At 41.3% G+C, this 16,310-nt stretch overlaps 1 long non-coding RNA gene across 1 annotated transcript in view; it reads right to left on the bottom strand.

The window, feature by feature from the left end:
- LOC148686547 (uncharacterized) overlaps positions 1-15,596 on the bottom strand; it is a 169,386-nt gene extending 153,790 nt beyond the window's left edge. The window contains exon 1 of the long non-coding RNA XR_015948636.1: positions 15,461-15,596. This is a non-coding gene — a long non-coding RNA (uncharacterized LOC148686547). The remainder of the gene's footprint in view (positions 1-15,460) is intronic.
- Between the last annotated feature and the right edge of the window lie 714 nt (positions 15,597-16,310).

Genomic DNA, 16,310 nt, shown 5'->3' with positions numbered 1-16,310 from the left:
ATGTTCAGAGGCTGTATATCTCTGGATTTTGAACCATGGGAAAGGAAAACAGAGGAATGCTTTCATCTTCATGTCCTGTTTCTGTGTGACCAGAGTGATCTATTTGGCTGTTGCTGGCCTCAGAAGGGATGCAGGTGTGTGTGTGTTTGTGTTTGTGTTTGTGTGTGTGTGTGTGTAATCCTATATACCCCTGGATAAAAGTGATAGCACCCTTTCCTCTGTGACAGAAGGAACAATCTTCAGCAACTAACTCCAGTACCCAATTCTCGAGTTAGCAAGGTATTTTGTCACAAATTTTAAGATAAAAGGTTGTAGATCCATTTAAATTAATGGACACAACTCAATTATAGTCATTCATTTCAATAGGTCTGTTCCCAGTAGAACCCAGTGGTTGCCTTTGGCCCTTCTGGAATTGCTAAGAATGGCTATGGACAATAGCACCAATTCATCTCCAGACAAGGAAAAGAATATATTTTATGAATGGAGTAGCAGTCTCCCCAATTAAGATACCCAGCAGCTGGTATTCAGAGGCACACCAACTCCCAACAGTGGAAGTAGTACACAGCTATTGTGTACTGTACTGTACTTCGCAAGACATCCTCTGCTCTCCTGTCTGTTGCCAGAATGTTTATCTTTTATTTAACAAAATGTGCACGCCACCTAACTGTAAATAAAAATTGCTAAGCAGTTTACAGGGGATGTAAAATAGACATTCAAATTGTTGAGTTAAAAAGAATCAACATTAAAAACGAGTTTTTGAAAATGCAAAATGAATAAAATTGGCATTATACATACATTATAAGCTAAAATTACAAATTAAAGTGCATAGCAACTTTACATTTCTAGGTAGGTTTGTCTAAACAGAAACATTTTTAGCAGGTGCCAGAAAGGGTACAATGAAGGCAGTGTAGAAGTTTTACAGCATAGGAGATCCTGTGTTAAGAGATCGTTTCCTTACAAATGTGGAACAAATATTATGTGGCCCTTGTTACACTCGGAGTTCTGCAGGTCAAAGCCACCAGGCATATATGGGGGAAGGTAAGCCTTCTAGTTAACTGGTCCCAAGCTGCTATATACTCATAGTAAGACGTTGAACGTCACTCAGTAAGAAATTGGCAAAATTTGAAGGGAACTATTGGTTTGGCCCACACTACTGATTCTTAAATTCTCACCACCTCTGAATTGTTCAGCTCTGTCTCTTGGCAAGAAATGCTATTTAGATCTCTTTATACAAGGGGAAAAAATAGAAGAGAAGCTTTTTCAACATTTAACAATTTTGGTTTTTCCCCCCCTTGGAGTCTCAGATAACACTCTTTGTGATAACCCAGCTGCCTCTGGAAGGCCCTTATCTAAATAGACTTTGTAGAACATCATTTTAAAAAGTCACATTAAAGGTTATTTATTACTCCCTTAGAAATGAATCTTTCTAGCATTTCTTCTTCTTCTCTTTGCTCTTCATTTCAGCCACATGATAAAAGCTAAAACCAACTTCAGCAATCCAATAGGTAGAACAGGAGGAGATGTAAGGGACTTGCAAATAGCATAAATTTGATTTGCTCCACAGATCATAATATAGTTGCTACAAAAAATTAAAGAGACAGTTGAAGACAATTCTGCGGATCCTGGATTTGAACTATAGGATCACAATACCTCAAAGACTGCCTCCACCTGTGTGAACCGACCCAGACCCTGCAATCGAAAGGGTCTGGAGGATAGCAATATGAGAACAAGCCTTTTCTGTAGTGGCTCCTTGTTTGTGTCATGCTTTTCCCAGACAGGCTCACTTGGCGCCTTCATTATCTTTAGATGTCAGGGGAAAAACTTTTTCTCTTTAACCAGGCCTTTGGCTGATTAATATTCTATGTGTTTGTGGGAAGGGAGTTGTTGGCTTGTTGTTGTTGTTGTTGTTGTGTGTGTGTGTGTGTGTGTGTGTGTGTTATGTATTAGGTGTTCCCATTTTTATTTTTATGTTGTAAACCACCCTATGACCTTCAGATGAAGGGCTGTATATACATGTCTATAGAGGTTTTTTTTATGAAGCTTAAAAAATATTGATTAGAGTAACATGTATTTGCAGATGACTTTATATACCTAGATGTTCCTGAATAAGGCTCACAATCTAGATTCAATTATTCAACCCTGCTTTAGACCTGGTTATTGGATAGAGACATCTTTGGTAACCTTGGTGGGTGAACCTTTCAGGGAACTAGACAAAGGGTGCATACCTCATGTTGCTGTCATTTCTATTGGACCTCTCTGTGGCTTTAGATACCATAAACCAGGGCTCCCCAGACTACGGCCCGGGGGCCGGATGGGGCCCAATTGGCCTCCCAATCCGCCCCGCGACGACCCCCGCCGCCCGCTGCCACCGCCGCACTTCCAGATCTGAAAAAAGCGCCGGAAATCGTTTCTGTGCATGCGTATGGGCCTCTCCCGACCCAGAAGAGGTCATTTCCGGTGCACTTCCGGGTCAGGGGAGGTGCACTTCTGGGTCGGGGAGGCCCATACAAATGCGCACAAACAATTTTTGGCTATTTTTCCGGCCTGGAAGTGTGCCACCGTGCCAGTAAATGTGTGTTCGCATGCGCACGGGCGCGCACTCCCCCACCCTACGGCCCGCCACGCGATCGGCGCGGCGGGCACCGGCCCAAAGGCGGGTAAGTCTGGGGACCCCTGCCATAAACTGTGGAGTCCTTCTGGATCACCTGACTAGAATGGAACTCGGGGGCATCAATTTACTGTGGTTATTTTTTATGCTTTCCATGCTTTATTAAGTTTCATACATAACAAAAACAAACTTCAATCTTGTGTAAGTAATCTCATGTAAATATACAAATAAAATTGATTCAATCTTATACGATCTCTTTTGTTCAACATTCTTACTAATGTGTGATAGACTTCTCATCAACTACTGGTGCATTTAAAATTTCTAATATCGAATGTACATATGATTATTACCTTCATCTTTTCATATTTTCTAATACATTCTTACAAAATATCGTACCAATTTTCCTTATTTCTTTGTTATTATTTTATACAGAGGTCATTTAAAGGCAGGCATAGATGCCACACCACTGTTATATTTTGTAAATATCTCTTAAACATGTCCCATTTTTGAATAAATGATTGTTTTGTGTTACCAATTAGTCAATTGCGCAATTTCTGCATATTCTAGTAATTTATTCTGCCATTCCAATCTTGTTGGAACCCTTTCCCCTTTCCAGTTCATCGTGATTAACATTCGAGCGGCCGCTGTTGCGTATAGAAAAATTTCTTTTGCATTTTTTGGTATGTCTCTGCCAATGATTCCAAGCAGGAAAGCTTTTGGGTTTTTTTTTAATGAATGTTAATTTAAAAATCTTTTTTCATTTCTTCATGAATAAGATTCCAAAACTCTTTGATTTTCCTGCATGTCCACCACATGTGGTACATATTTCCTTCACTTTCCCCCCATTGCCAGCATTTCTTTGAGACATTTGTATACATCTTTGAAAGTTTTGATGGAGTGAGATATCATCTGATCTGCATCTTCATTAGGTTTTCCTTGGATGGTATAACATGCTGTAAACTTCATATTTGCTTTTCAAATAGTTTCCCACTCGTTCATCAGAATGGTATGACCAATATCCTGAACCCATTTAATCATTACTGTCTTCACCTCCTCCTCCTTGACTTCCCAGTCAAGGAGGAGTCGGTACATCTTTGAGATTATCTTGGTTTTATTATTTAACGATTCTCTTTCTAATTTAAAGGGACAACAGAGGGCTCAGACAAAAGTAAATACTGGGAAATAGAACCCAGAAACTGACAGTTCTTTCTCCAAGGGTGGGGGCCAATGTAGGAAGATACTGGGGGGAGGGGCCAACACTCCCCAGGGACAACAGAGGGCTCAGACAAAAGTGCATGCTGGGAAACAGAACCCAGAAACTGACAGTTCCTTTTCCAAGGGTGGGGGCCAAGGTATGGAGATACAGGGGGAGGGGCCAACACTCTACGGAGACAACAGAGGGCTCGGACAGGGGGTGGGGGAGGAGGGGGCTCAATAGCTCATGAGACAGGACAGGGTGGGGACAGTCACAGGGATGTGCTGGGGGGGGGAGAAGGGGACTCGATAGCTCATGGGCCGGGACAGAGTGGGGCCAGTCACAAGGATGTGCCGCGGGGGTGGGGGGGAAGGGGGCTCAATAGCTCATGGGTTGGGACAGACTGGGGACAGTCACAGGGATGAACCAGGGGTGGGGGGAGGAGGGGGCAGGATAAGTCATGTGTCTGGACGGAGTGGGGGCAATCACAGGAAAGAATCACAGCAACGTGTGGCCGGGCCAGCTAGTATTATATGTTATTGTTTCTTCGCTTAATGAATTAGTATAGATTAAAAGTTAAACACAGTGCACAAAAGTCCAAAGTTATATAACTAATAGTCTTTATCAATTTTTTTCTCTCTAACCTTCTTCTGCCCCTGTCGGCCATTCTAGTTCTGGTTCTGATCTGTCATGGAAGGTGGTTCTAGTTGTAAATTGCAGGAATCAGAATTGCCTCCCCCCTCCTATGCAGACACAATGGCCTAAGATCCATGAGATGAAAGTGAGCAGGGAAGACGGCAATAAGGATCTGTGGCTGCCACCTCCATTCAGCTGCCACTCCACACATTGGACCTAATCCTCTCAGCTATAACACTCAGGAAGTGCAAGTGCATGCAACATTCACTTGCTTGCCCCTTCTGTTTGAAGTAATTACTTATACATTTGAATCTATGCCTGATATTTATTTTTTAAGAAATTCTATAGTGCTGCTCATTTGAAAGGAATGATGGGATATACATTGAAATCATCATCATCACATCTACTTCATCATCAGTGTTGCTCCTGGTCTATCAAAAGATAAAACAGGTAATAGGGTTTCACTCTGAATCAGATAGGATTACATTTCTCTTGAAGACATAGATGCCCAGGTTCTCAAAGTGGCCAAAAGCACTTTTGCACAGCTGTAAAATGTGAGACCACGGCCACGGATGTATTGTGGATGTAATGTTATCCTGTGTGTTCTTTGACCGCAATGAAGATTGATTGATGTAATATTATCAAATCTGCCAATCATGTTTAGATGAGTGTAGCATAGAATCTTCAACATTATTTTCCCACTTCTTCCACACTTCTTCCACACTTCCTCTTTCCCTCTTGTGCACAAATCCACCTTCCCATTTTAACTTTTAGAAACAGCTGTAGTTATCTCAACAGCTCCACAAATATTTTCACACATAACCTTCAGCTCAAATCAGTTTGCAAACTGGAATGAACCATTATTAACACACACAGACACACACAGACACGCACACCCACACGTCACTGCTGACCATGGTTAGCTGAAACCATTAAAGGGAGTGGAACATCTGTTTTCAAAGAGAGAGGAAGAAGAGGAGGAGGGTGTGGATCTTCAGGACATTTCAGATTTCCTAACCATGGTTCAAGCAATATGGCTGCATCAATCCTTACATCATTTTGCCACTGAGATGATTGAAAATGCTGGTTTGAGTTAAATTAAGATGAGAGAATAAGAAGGAGGGAAAGGACCCCAAACCCTTATTTATATTTTGCTTTGTGAGTATTTTTGTGAGTGAAGAGATTGCAGTGATACATATCAAAAGGGCACAGGAATAATCACTGCTAAGTTTCATATATTCTGGTCATGAAAAGCATTTGATGTGGAGTGTGGAGGGAAAAAATATCTGCTTCATTTTTCGTAATCCACATGTGGCAAACTGCTGAGAGGAGCTTTTCAAGGGCTGCAATTTAAATGAAAATAAAATACCGATAAAAGATGTTGATTAAGACTGGTAAGGTAAGAAAAAGCAATATCTTAAAGACTGAAAAATATTAACTCTCTTCTAAAGAGGGGAAGCAGGTTTATATCTAATGTCATGCTTGCATCCACAGCAGTATGCGGATGGGATAGGTGGGGAGGGGAAATGACTGGCTGCAATATTCAGCCATCACTATCTGGTTCAGCATCAGGCTGGGGGGCACTCTGGTGTCACCCACCATCTGTGGTGTGCCATGCTTGTAATGACAGGCAGGTCTCAATAGCAGCATGTTCTGGTTTGCTGTGAATTGCTGTTTCAGTTTCTCAGAATGATGTCAAAGAGGTAGTGAAATTCACCAGTTTGGATGGCTTTAAAGGTTGTTTTTCTCAGAAAAAACCATGGAGGATAAGGCTATCAATGTCTGCTAGACACAATGGCTGTGTTCTATGTCCTCTGTTGGGGCATTGCTGTGTGGCATTAAAATGATGGTTCCCAGGGCAGAGTTATTTTGCAGACTTTGTGAATAAGTAAAATGATAGAAGTCTCAGAGACTTAGCTACCATGTGCAGTGGTGATGCAAAAGAGGCAGGAGTGGGGTCAGCTGCGAAGAAGAAGAAGAAGAAGAAGAAGAAGAAGAAGAAGAAGAAGAAGAAGAAGAAGAAGAAGAAGAAGAAGAAGAAGAAGAAGAAGAAGAAGAAGAAGAAGAAGAAGAAGAAGAAGAAGAAGAAGAAGAAGAAGAAGAAGAAGAAGAAGAAGAAGAAGAAGAAGAAGAAGAAGAGGTTAAATAGGCTTTGAGGCCTGAGCAAACTTAGGATACTGAAAGCAGGAAGAATTCTGAATTTAGTAAGGTAGGACCTAGGAAACAAGGTGCATTAATTATTAAACACCCTATATTAAGCAGACAGACCCCCCCCCCCAGTAACCTCCAAGTAAGGTCAGCTCACCCCTGGTATGGGCAAAAATGGACATTTGCTGAACTGAGAAATCAAAATGGGAGATCAGATGAGTTTATGATGATAATGGGAGTCAGGGCAGGAGAGCAAGGTAGATGGGTATCCAGTTCATAATGTATAGTTCATTTGTTTTGTATTGTATTGTACTTTTATTTATTCATGAGTTAACCATCTGCCAAATTTCCCATATCCAGTATCGTACAGCAGTTGTATATAACAAAGCCATCAACCTAAATATATATCATACCATTTAGCCATGCATATTCAGTAACAAGATAATATAAAGGGACATAAGTAATCTCCAAGTCATTTCATTAGCCCTTTCAGATTCTCCATAAATCAGGATAAAGAAAGATAATAAACATAATAACTGCACTTTTGCCTTTAAAAAGCCACTGAATCAGTTAACAAAATTAAACAACGCAACACCACACAAGCATTTTTCCATTCCTGCCCCCACCCCTGCACATGATGCCCACGTTTTTGGGGGAGGGGGGATGAAAATAGTAACAAATGGGTTAAATTTCTGTGAGACAAGCTCAGGTTTCAGAATTTTTCCCCCCTGTATGTTTCTTTACAGTGTCCACCTACCCCATGATACATATGCAATGCATTGAACTGAAGTAACTGTATTAGATTCTGTGGAGGGGTAATCACTGTAGAGGTAAAAACTAAGAGAAGGGAGGGGAGCAGTGGCAGCTGGATGATGATGATGATGATGATGATGATGATGATGATGATATCTGTACCCCCCCCAATCCAACTGGTTTCCCCCAGCCACCCTGAGCAGCTCCCAACATATATAAAGACACAATAAAACATTACACTTTACAAAGGCTCCCCTAAACAGGTCAGCCTTTAGATGTCTTCTAAAGGTTACTCATCACCTTGATATATTATGGGAGGGTGTTCTACAGTTTGGATGCCACTACTGAGAAGGCCTTTGGATGGTTCCCTGTAGCTTCACTTCTCACAGTTAGGGAACTGCCAGAAGGCCATTGGAGCTGGACCCCAGTGTCTGGGTTGAACAACTGGGATGAAGATGCTCCTTCAAGATTACAGGGCCAAAGCCATTTAGGGCTTTAGGGTAAATGCTGGCACCACCCCACCAATCTCTGCTTCTCAGTCAGTCCCCACCTGCCTGCCTTCTTATTTACAACTAGTCCAGGAGTGATGCTGCCAGCCAGCTTCCTCTGCTACCTTATTTTCAGATTTTGCACATTTTTATTCTGTCCCCATTCAGTGTAATGGCGCATCGGTCCATTTACTTCCTGCTTGGATTTTAAGAATCCAAGGTAAAAAAATGAGCACACGAAAGCTCATACCAAAATAAAAACTTAGTTGGTCTTTAAAGTGCTACTGAAGGAATTTTTTTATTTTGTTTCGACTCAGACCAACACAGCTACCTACCTGTAACAAGAATCCAAGCATTTGTAAAACTCATCTCTTCTTTGAGATAATCTTTGATGAACCTTGTGTGGTGGTTGTCTTCTCTCCCTGACTTCAGATTGTGCATGGGCATATTTTTCTCTGATCCCACTCAGCTTAATGGAACACTATTCCATACCTTGCCCCCACCCAGCTCAGATTTTAAGGGGGGGGCAAGGCTTTTAAAGCTCTATTTTGTGGTATTCTTTGATGAGCCACTCGAGTCTTTTCCTTCCAAGCCTGATTCAAATAACTTTGTCAGTTTCCATTAAATTAAAATGAAAACCATCCAGGACCCTTTAATTTGTTGTCCTATAAAGGACCCCATCAATTGCTTAACCAATTACCCCTGCCAAGTCTTACTGGATCTGCAGAAGGTCATCAAAAATGGGGTCAAGTGGACTTATTTGGAAAGATGTTCCATGACCACAGAATAAAAGGCCATCTCCCACAAACTGGCCCAGCATAACTCAGGAGGCGGTGGCATGGTGAAGACAGCCTCTGATGCTTATCTATCGATATAGTCCTTAAGATTAAAAAACAAAAACAAAACAGTGTTTGCACTGGAAAGCGTCTGTGCATCCCAAGTTACATTCAATGTGTGGCATAATCTGGGTAACTCTGTATACAGATAGTTGAGCTGTACATTTGCACAATTATTTAAGTGTAACATTCAAAGAATACATAATAGCTGAGCTGTACAAATCAAAAAGTGTACACAGTTTCACATAAACACTTGCACATGTGTAGAGACAGGTTGTACCTGTGTTCAGTGTAGTGTATGTTAACAAGTTTCCAGCATCCTCTTCATGGCACTCCTGCCTCTCACTATCCTGCCCAGGATAGTGAGAGGCAGGAGTGCCAGCTTGGCCCCACGAACATGGGTGCCCAGGGCCATGGATGCCATGTAGTGCCCATGGCCCTGGCACTGAAATTTATGGGTGCCTGGCCCCTTCATGGGGAATTTTGTGGGTGCTCAGACACCCAGGGCCCCAGGGAGTTGACACCTATGGTGAGAGGCATCCTTCTTTTCCAAGGATACTCATATTTTTGCTTGCCAAACCAGAAGCAGACTGCCTCTGCTGGGTTGAAGTGCCCTTACACAGGAAAGGAATGATAGGTGTTTTTTTTCTTGGGTCAAAATTCTATAGAATAAATGCACACTGCATGAAATACTGAAACTCACTTGTTGCCTCCACCAGAACATTGCCTGGGAACCAAATAGGTCATCTCATTTGGCAAAGATCCTCAAAGAAATTCCCTAACACAAGGCACCTTCTCTTCTTGTGAGCCTTGGGGCACTCTATCAATTTGATGATGCAACTTCATGGAGAGTACCTGGAGAAAGTTATCTTCATTGTTGCAGTTGTTCTAGGTTCCAACTTGGTCTATATAGTTACAGTAATACCTCGGGTTACGAACGCGATCCATTCCGGATCGCAGTTCGTAACCCGAATAGTTCGTAACCCGAACGTGATGGGCGCCGCCATTTTGCGCATGCGCAGATTGCGCGATCGCGCGTGTGCCGTTTCTGCGCACACACGCACGGCGAAAACACTTCCGGGTTTGCGCAGTTCGTAACCCGAACTGTTCGCAAACCAAGGTGGTCGTAACCCGAGGTACGACTGTATTTCTGTTTCAGCTACCTGAGTGGAATGTAACGGGGATGAGAGAAAGAAAGCAAACATGAATAGCAAGTGGGACTTTTAAAAGGATAGGAAGTTGCTTTATACTGAGTCATTGGTTGATCTAGCTCAGTGCTGTCTACACTGTCTGGAAGCTGTTTTCCATGGTTTCAGGTAGGGTTCCTTCCCAGCCCTACCTGGATACAGCTGGGATTGAACGTGGGACCCTCTGCATGATCCATTCTTATGGGCTATCTTTTGATTCATCCTCCCCTTGGTTTTCCTCTCTCTCTCTCTTTCTCTCTCTCTCCCCTCTCAAAAGGTTTGGCATTCTACCAAGTCTGCTGATGTCTTCACCTTGTGCATGGGTGATGTCATTTAGGCAGCATAAGCAAAGGCCTTCAGCATCCAATCACTGGAATCAGGAATGCATGTTAGGAGACATGTGTGTGCAAACACATGTAGGCTTACATAAAATGCAAATTGATGTGGAAACAGGGTAAACTGAACTCAAAATCAGGAAAAGTGAGAAATAGAAAGTAACTGGAACTGACAGCTTCTCCCATCTCTTGCACGAGGCCCCTTACTGGGCACACAAAATTCATTATACAGTTCTTTGATTCCAACCCTATTCATTTGTATAAATATCTTTTTTAAATTTCATATTTGAAATATAATGTTTGTAATTATTTTCGTTTGAGGGACTCAAAGATAGGCATCTTGCCTATGTCTATGAGATCAAGTCTCATAAACCTTTCCGAGATGGAGCCACGATGGAGAAATGAAGCATAAGCAAAAGCAGAATCACGATGATGAAAACATTTCTTCATGCTTCATCCTCAAAGAGACCTTGTAAGGTAAGGAGAATAATAAGGCATAGCAAAACAAAATTGTCCTTATATTAGTGAGGCAAAACATAAATTTGGGATGCCTACTAGGCAGAGAATCAGATAAATTCGAAGGCAATGGCATTACTTAGGACACTTTTCTCAGCCTGAAGCCTACCATATGTGTTGGACTCTCACCCACCTCTCATCAACTCACTACAGCCTCAGTCACCATGACTAACAGTCATGGGTGAAGGGAGTTAAAGGTTAAAAGGTTCCTCATCACTGCCCCAGACAATGCTTGCAGAATTAATCTTTTGACAGCTGTGCTTCTAGTTTTAATAAGATTTGGAGGTTTTCACAGAGCTGGCTCCAACAGATTTGCATGACTGGGCATTTGCTGGGCCTCCAGGACCAGCAGAGGTCCAGCCTCCCTAACAGTACTATCACTAGTTACAGGTAGGTAGCCGTGTTGGTCTCAGTCGAAGCAAAATAAAAAAAAAATTCCTTCAGTAGCACCTTAAAGACCAACTAAGTTTTTATTTTGGTATGAGCTTTCGTGTGCATGCATACTTCTTCAGATACACTGAAACAGAAGAGCCAGACCCTTATGTATATTCAGAGGGTGGTGGGGCTGATGGGCTGATAGGAGTGGTAAACCTGTTGATGGCTGTTAACGACTGCTGATGACTGCAATAGGTCCTGCAGGGGAAAAAGCAAGGGCTGAGGCGCTAAAGAAAGCTTGATCATGCATAATGAGATAAGAATCCTATGTCTTTGTAGTGATAGTACTATCACTAGTGTAACAAAGGAGATAACTTGCAGCCAAAGTTAATTCTCATTCCACACAATAATGAACCCGTTGAAATAAATCACCACTGAAGAGTTAAAAGATTAAGCATAGTTCGGTAGCATGACCCAGAGCCACTATATACACAGCAGTCTTTATAATCCAAAACCCTGCAACTTGATTCTGAGAAGCATGTCAAACATTTCATATCCTCTGCCCCTTCAACACAACATTTTGTTAACCATTTTGAAACCCTGTTAGCATCCCTCACAGATCCTGGAAATTGACTTCCAATTCAGCTTTGAAAGAAATTCAACAAAGTTTAAGCCAAGTGTGACTAACTTTGTTTTCCCCCGGAAGCCACATTCACCATTGCCTAACATTCTGGGGGGCCGCATGCCATTGGTGAGTGTGGCCAAAATCCCCCCTTCTCAGATGATCCATGAAGTACAGCTGAGGAGTAAGGTTATATTATTGCACCCATCTCACTCACCATCAATCAATCTAATGACCAAGTGATTTGCATCACAATCAGTCCACTGGGCTGCATCCACTTTTATTTTAATTTTCGCCACCACCAAAAAATGCTCCCCTATTTATTTATTTATTTTTGGGAGGAAGCTGGATGAAGCCCCAAAGTCAGAGGTTAGTCACCAAGCCACGATGCAATCAGCACTAAAACTTCCAGGCAGCCGATCAGATCGAAAACGTACTAAGAGAAGAAGCTTGGCAGTCATGGCTTCCTTATAATGGGATATGTGACAAAAGGGGGGAAAGGGCTATAATAAATCAGTTTGCAGGACTCTCCATTATAGGAGGAATAAAGCAGAGGCAGTAACACTATAATTTATTGCCAAATAAGTTCAAAACATCACAATTTGGGACTTCAAGGAAGAATTTAATGTCCAGCTACAGGGAAGCAGACAGAGTTGAAATGCAAGAGGAATTGGTTAACTGCTGAAGAGAGATGAACTTTTGTGGAGTATGCATAGCTCCTGGGCAAAGAAGAATTCCCACACTGACATGATTCTGAAGTCCAGAAGCAACCGAGACCTTCTGGTGTAGCAGCTGCACCACCACCACCACCATTTTGCCCACAAATTTGCCTCCCTGCTTACAATGTTGGCCAGTCATTATCATATTGCCTTTTTGTTTTCAGCTGCCACTCACAATATTTGCATATTTTTGTCTGAAAACCCAGGGTTTAATTGCAAAAGCCCTCAAAGGATGATTTCCAAGGCTCTCAAAGAGCCATCTCATTCTGCATTCAGATGCCTATAGAAGCCAACAAGCAATATTTTTCCTGTGATTCCCAGCAATTGACATCCAATGTCTACTTAGCCACAGATAGCTATAGCCTCGGATTTGTCCAGTCTCATTGTAAAGCCATCCTAGTTGGCCATCATCACTTTATCATGCAATAGCAAATTCCAGTTAAAATGTGCATTGTGTGGAGTACTTTCACTTGCCCTAAATATTCCAACATGCACAGATTCATTGGATGCCCCCAAGTTTTCATATTATGCAAGAGGAAGGAAAAAAAATCCCTCTATCCACTTTCTCAAGACCAACCATCATGTTATATGCCTCAGTTACAGCTCATGGAGTCTGGAAGTCAGGTTGTGCACCCACAGCAGTGTCCAGAGGAGGAATGACCACTACATGGAGTGCAGTGAGAAGAAACACCAGGGTGCATCTGCAGCAGCAGAACCAGATGCCTTCATCTGCCCTAGCTGCAACAAAACATGTCTCTCCCATTTTGGTCTCTATGGCCACAGCAGGTATTGTAACCTACTAACCTTTTACCCTCTTCCATTGTCTCTCAAGACAAATAGATGCCAACCAAATAACTGTTACATCATTCCTTATTAGTCTTAAAAGAAGAAGAAACCCTGAACATTGTAACCACTCCTCACAGTGGAGTTTCTTCAACACTTTGAATATATTGTTTGTCCTCTACTGCAAATTTCAATTTGAATAAAGATATTATTATACTAGTGGTTTTATTTTTGATCCCTTTCCTAATCACTCCTATAATGCATTTCACCTTTTTCACAGCTGCCTCATAATAGATACAGACTTTCATCAAACTACCCATTGAAACCCCAATATCCTTTTTTATGGACAGTTCAGTAATTGGCTATATGTCATTTATTTTTTGAAGCAATTGTTCTAAGGTCATATGTTCACCAGCTGCAAAAATATTTGCAGTGAAAATATATAGAACCCATACAACAATGAGGTGGTTTTGCTGATTGCTTCTCAATACAAAGGCTCTGTATGGACAACCTAGTTGGATATGCCTAGGGTCTTGCCCTAAAGCCTATATTGACTGTAGTTGTACAATGTTGTGCTTATACTATAAACTTTGTGGGCATAAACATTCAATTAACCCATCACTTGGAGTGCACAAAGCCTTTTAAATGCATATGAAAGAATTTCAGGTACTGTCTTTGTGTAGAACTTGTTGTCGCACAGTTAAGTTACTGCTCTTCTCACTATTGGCATTAGTTACTATGGAAACTATATATATTTCAAAAAGAAGAAAAGGGAGAGAACTGAAGGGAGATTGAAAAGTGAGTCAAAAGGTATTTTGTTTTTTTAAAAAGAAAAACAACGGGGAGGGGGCAGAGAAATACGTGATACCAATGGAATGTAATGGAATCAAGCTTATTTTTTTCACTCTGCTTGGAATCATGACTCTCATACACATGGAAGTAATTCAGGACATACTGTTATCAAGTGGGCACTGCAGCCCCCACACCTCTAACTCTAAAATCCCCATCATAAATAAGACTCAGATGATTTTAAGCACATTGCACCATTTAATGCTTCAATGATTATGGCTTCCCATGGCTTAAAAGTGCAACAAAAATTCAAGAGCAATGTTACACAAATTGTGATCTACCAATAAAAATGTGTAGATAACGCAAAAAAGAGAGGGGTTGTCTTCTATATTAATCCTACACTAGAACCCAAATTGATTCAAAAAGATGAGAAAGGCAGAATTTTAATAGTAGGGAAAAAAATTCAAGGACAGGGGGTAATTTTAGCTGGAATATATGCCCCAAATGAGAAAAAAGCAGGGTTGGGTTTTGTTTTGTTTTTCAAAAAAAAATGGAAACAGAATTACCTGAATATGCAGATCAAAAAATTATTTTAATGGGAGACTTAAATGGAGTTCCATCATTAGAAAAGGACAGATCCGCCAGGAAAAAGGATACGAAAGAAGGCAGATTACCAAAGACCTTCTTTGATTTGGTTCAAACCTTAAATCTGATAGACATTTGGAGAGTAAAACATTTGTTTGACAAACAGTTCACTTTTTATTCCCATGTTCATGACAGTAGTTCAAGGATAGATGCTTTATGGATTTCCAAAGAGTTGGAATCCAAAGTTTTTAAAAAGTCCTTGGAGGGTGGGAGGGGGAGGGTGGGAGGGAATAAAAGAGGGGGGGATGCAATTGGATATATGGATGGTTAAATTGTTTTGATAAATTTGTTTTAATAAAAATAATTTAATAGTATTAGAAATAATTTAATAGTAGTAGTAGTAGTAGTAGTAGTAGTACCGTAGTAGTAGTAGTAGTAGTAGTAGTAGTAGTAGTAGTAGTAGTAGTAGTAGTAGTTAGGTAGCCCTGCTGTAAAATAACATTAGGCAAACATTTTCAATGATGATCACACCTCAGCCTTCTTTTTTTTAAAGCCTTCCCTTTTCAAAGGATTCCTGGAGTATAGTAGAACATGCACCAATTACTCACACCAGGAGCCTTTGTTAAGACATCACATTTCACTTCTGAAATCTCTAATACTTACAGTGCCAAAATATGCAATGCACTCTCGGTGCATATACTCTCACTCTCAGCATAGCTGCCAAGTTATCCCTTTTTTAAAGGGATTTTCCCTTATGCTGAATAGGCTTCCTCGCGAGAAAAGGGAAAACTTGGCAGCTATGACTCTCAGTGAAAATTCAAAAGGGCCATCATTGTTTTGTGGGGGCATAGCCCCAACTAGTAGCAGTTTCGCACCAACACTCACCTCACTTGCAGTCAGTTGCATCACTGCTACTTTGCAGGAGGAAGAGGGGAAGTGGTGAGACAGCAGTGAGCCTGGTGCAGTGAAAATGAACCAGTGGAACCAATCTCTAACTTTTGCAGGGAGGATTTACTTCCTCATAAATCAGCAGCCAGCAGCCTATTTGTCATCTGTTCAAAGAGGAAACCTATGTGTCTGTCAAGTTTCCTTCAAGTTCCTCCTACAGACCCCACCCCCATTGTGATACCTCCAATATCAGTGGGATTGATTTAAAGCAGTAATATTGCTTAAGTCTGGTCACACTTGGATTCGTACAGGGAAGGAATCACTTTGAATGTGTAGATACTGGGTTTTCCTGGCCCTCCTCTCTAGAGGGGCTTTCTTTTTGTTTTTCAATGAAGCTTTTTAAGCACTATCTAGAATGAGGCAGGATATATGACTCAGTGTTGATTGCACTAAGTCAGTTCTGGCCTAGCTGCATAAAAGCCTGATGGGTCCAGCCAAGATGCAGAACTAGTGAAAAGCAATGCCCCTGTTTGGAAGAGATATGAGCACATACCAATTAAACTCTACCAACCAAAGGAGGATGAAAAAGAATCTGGGGAAAGGCTTTGAACATATTGTTGGGTCTTCAAAAATTAAAGCTTCCTCGGCTCCTCTAGCATTAAATTTTGAACCACTTTGCACAGCCAGCTTCAACCTCCCTTAAGAATGCGTGTTACTTGTCACACAAAACAAGATGTATCAAGCATGTTCCTACCTCCTTTTTATTGATTTCTTTATGCTTATTACAAATCTTTGCCTTTGCAATAAAAGGGTGAGGACAAACCACTGTCAAAAATTTCAATGAAAT

Source organism: Zootoca vivipara, chromosome Z2 (assembly GCF_965207765.1).
Source record: "Zootoca vivipara chromosome Z2, rZooViv2.hap1.1, whole genome shotgun sequence".
NCBI lineage: Eukaryota > Metazoa > Chordata > Lepidosauria > Squamata > Lacertidae > Zootoca > Zootoca vivipara.
This window is presented reverse-complemented; position numbering and strand designations above follow the sequence as displayed.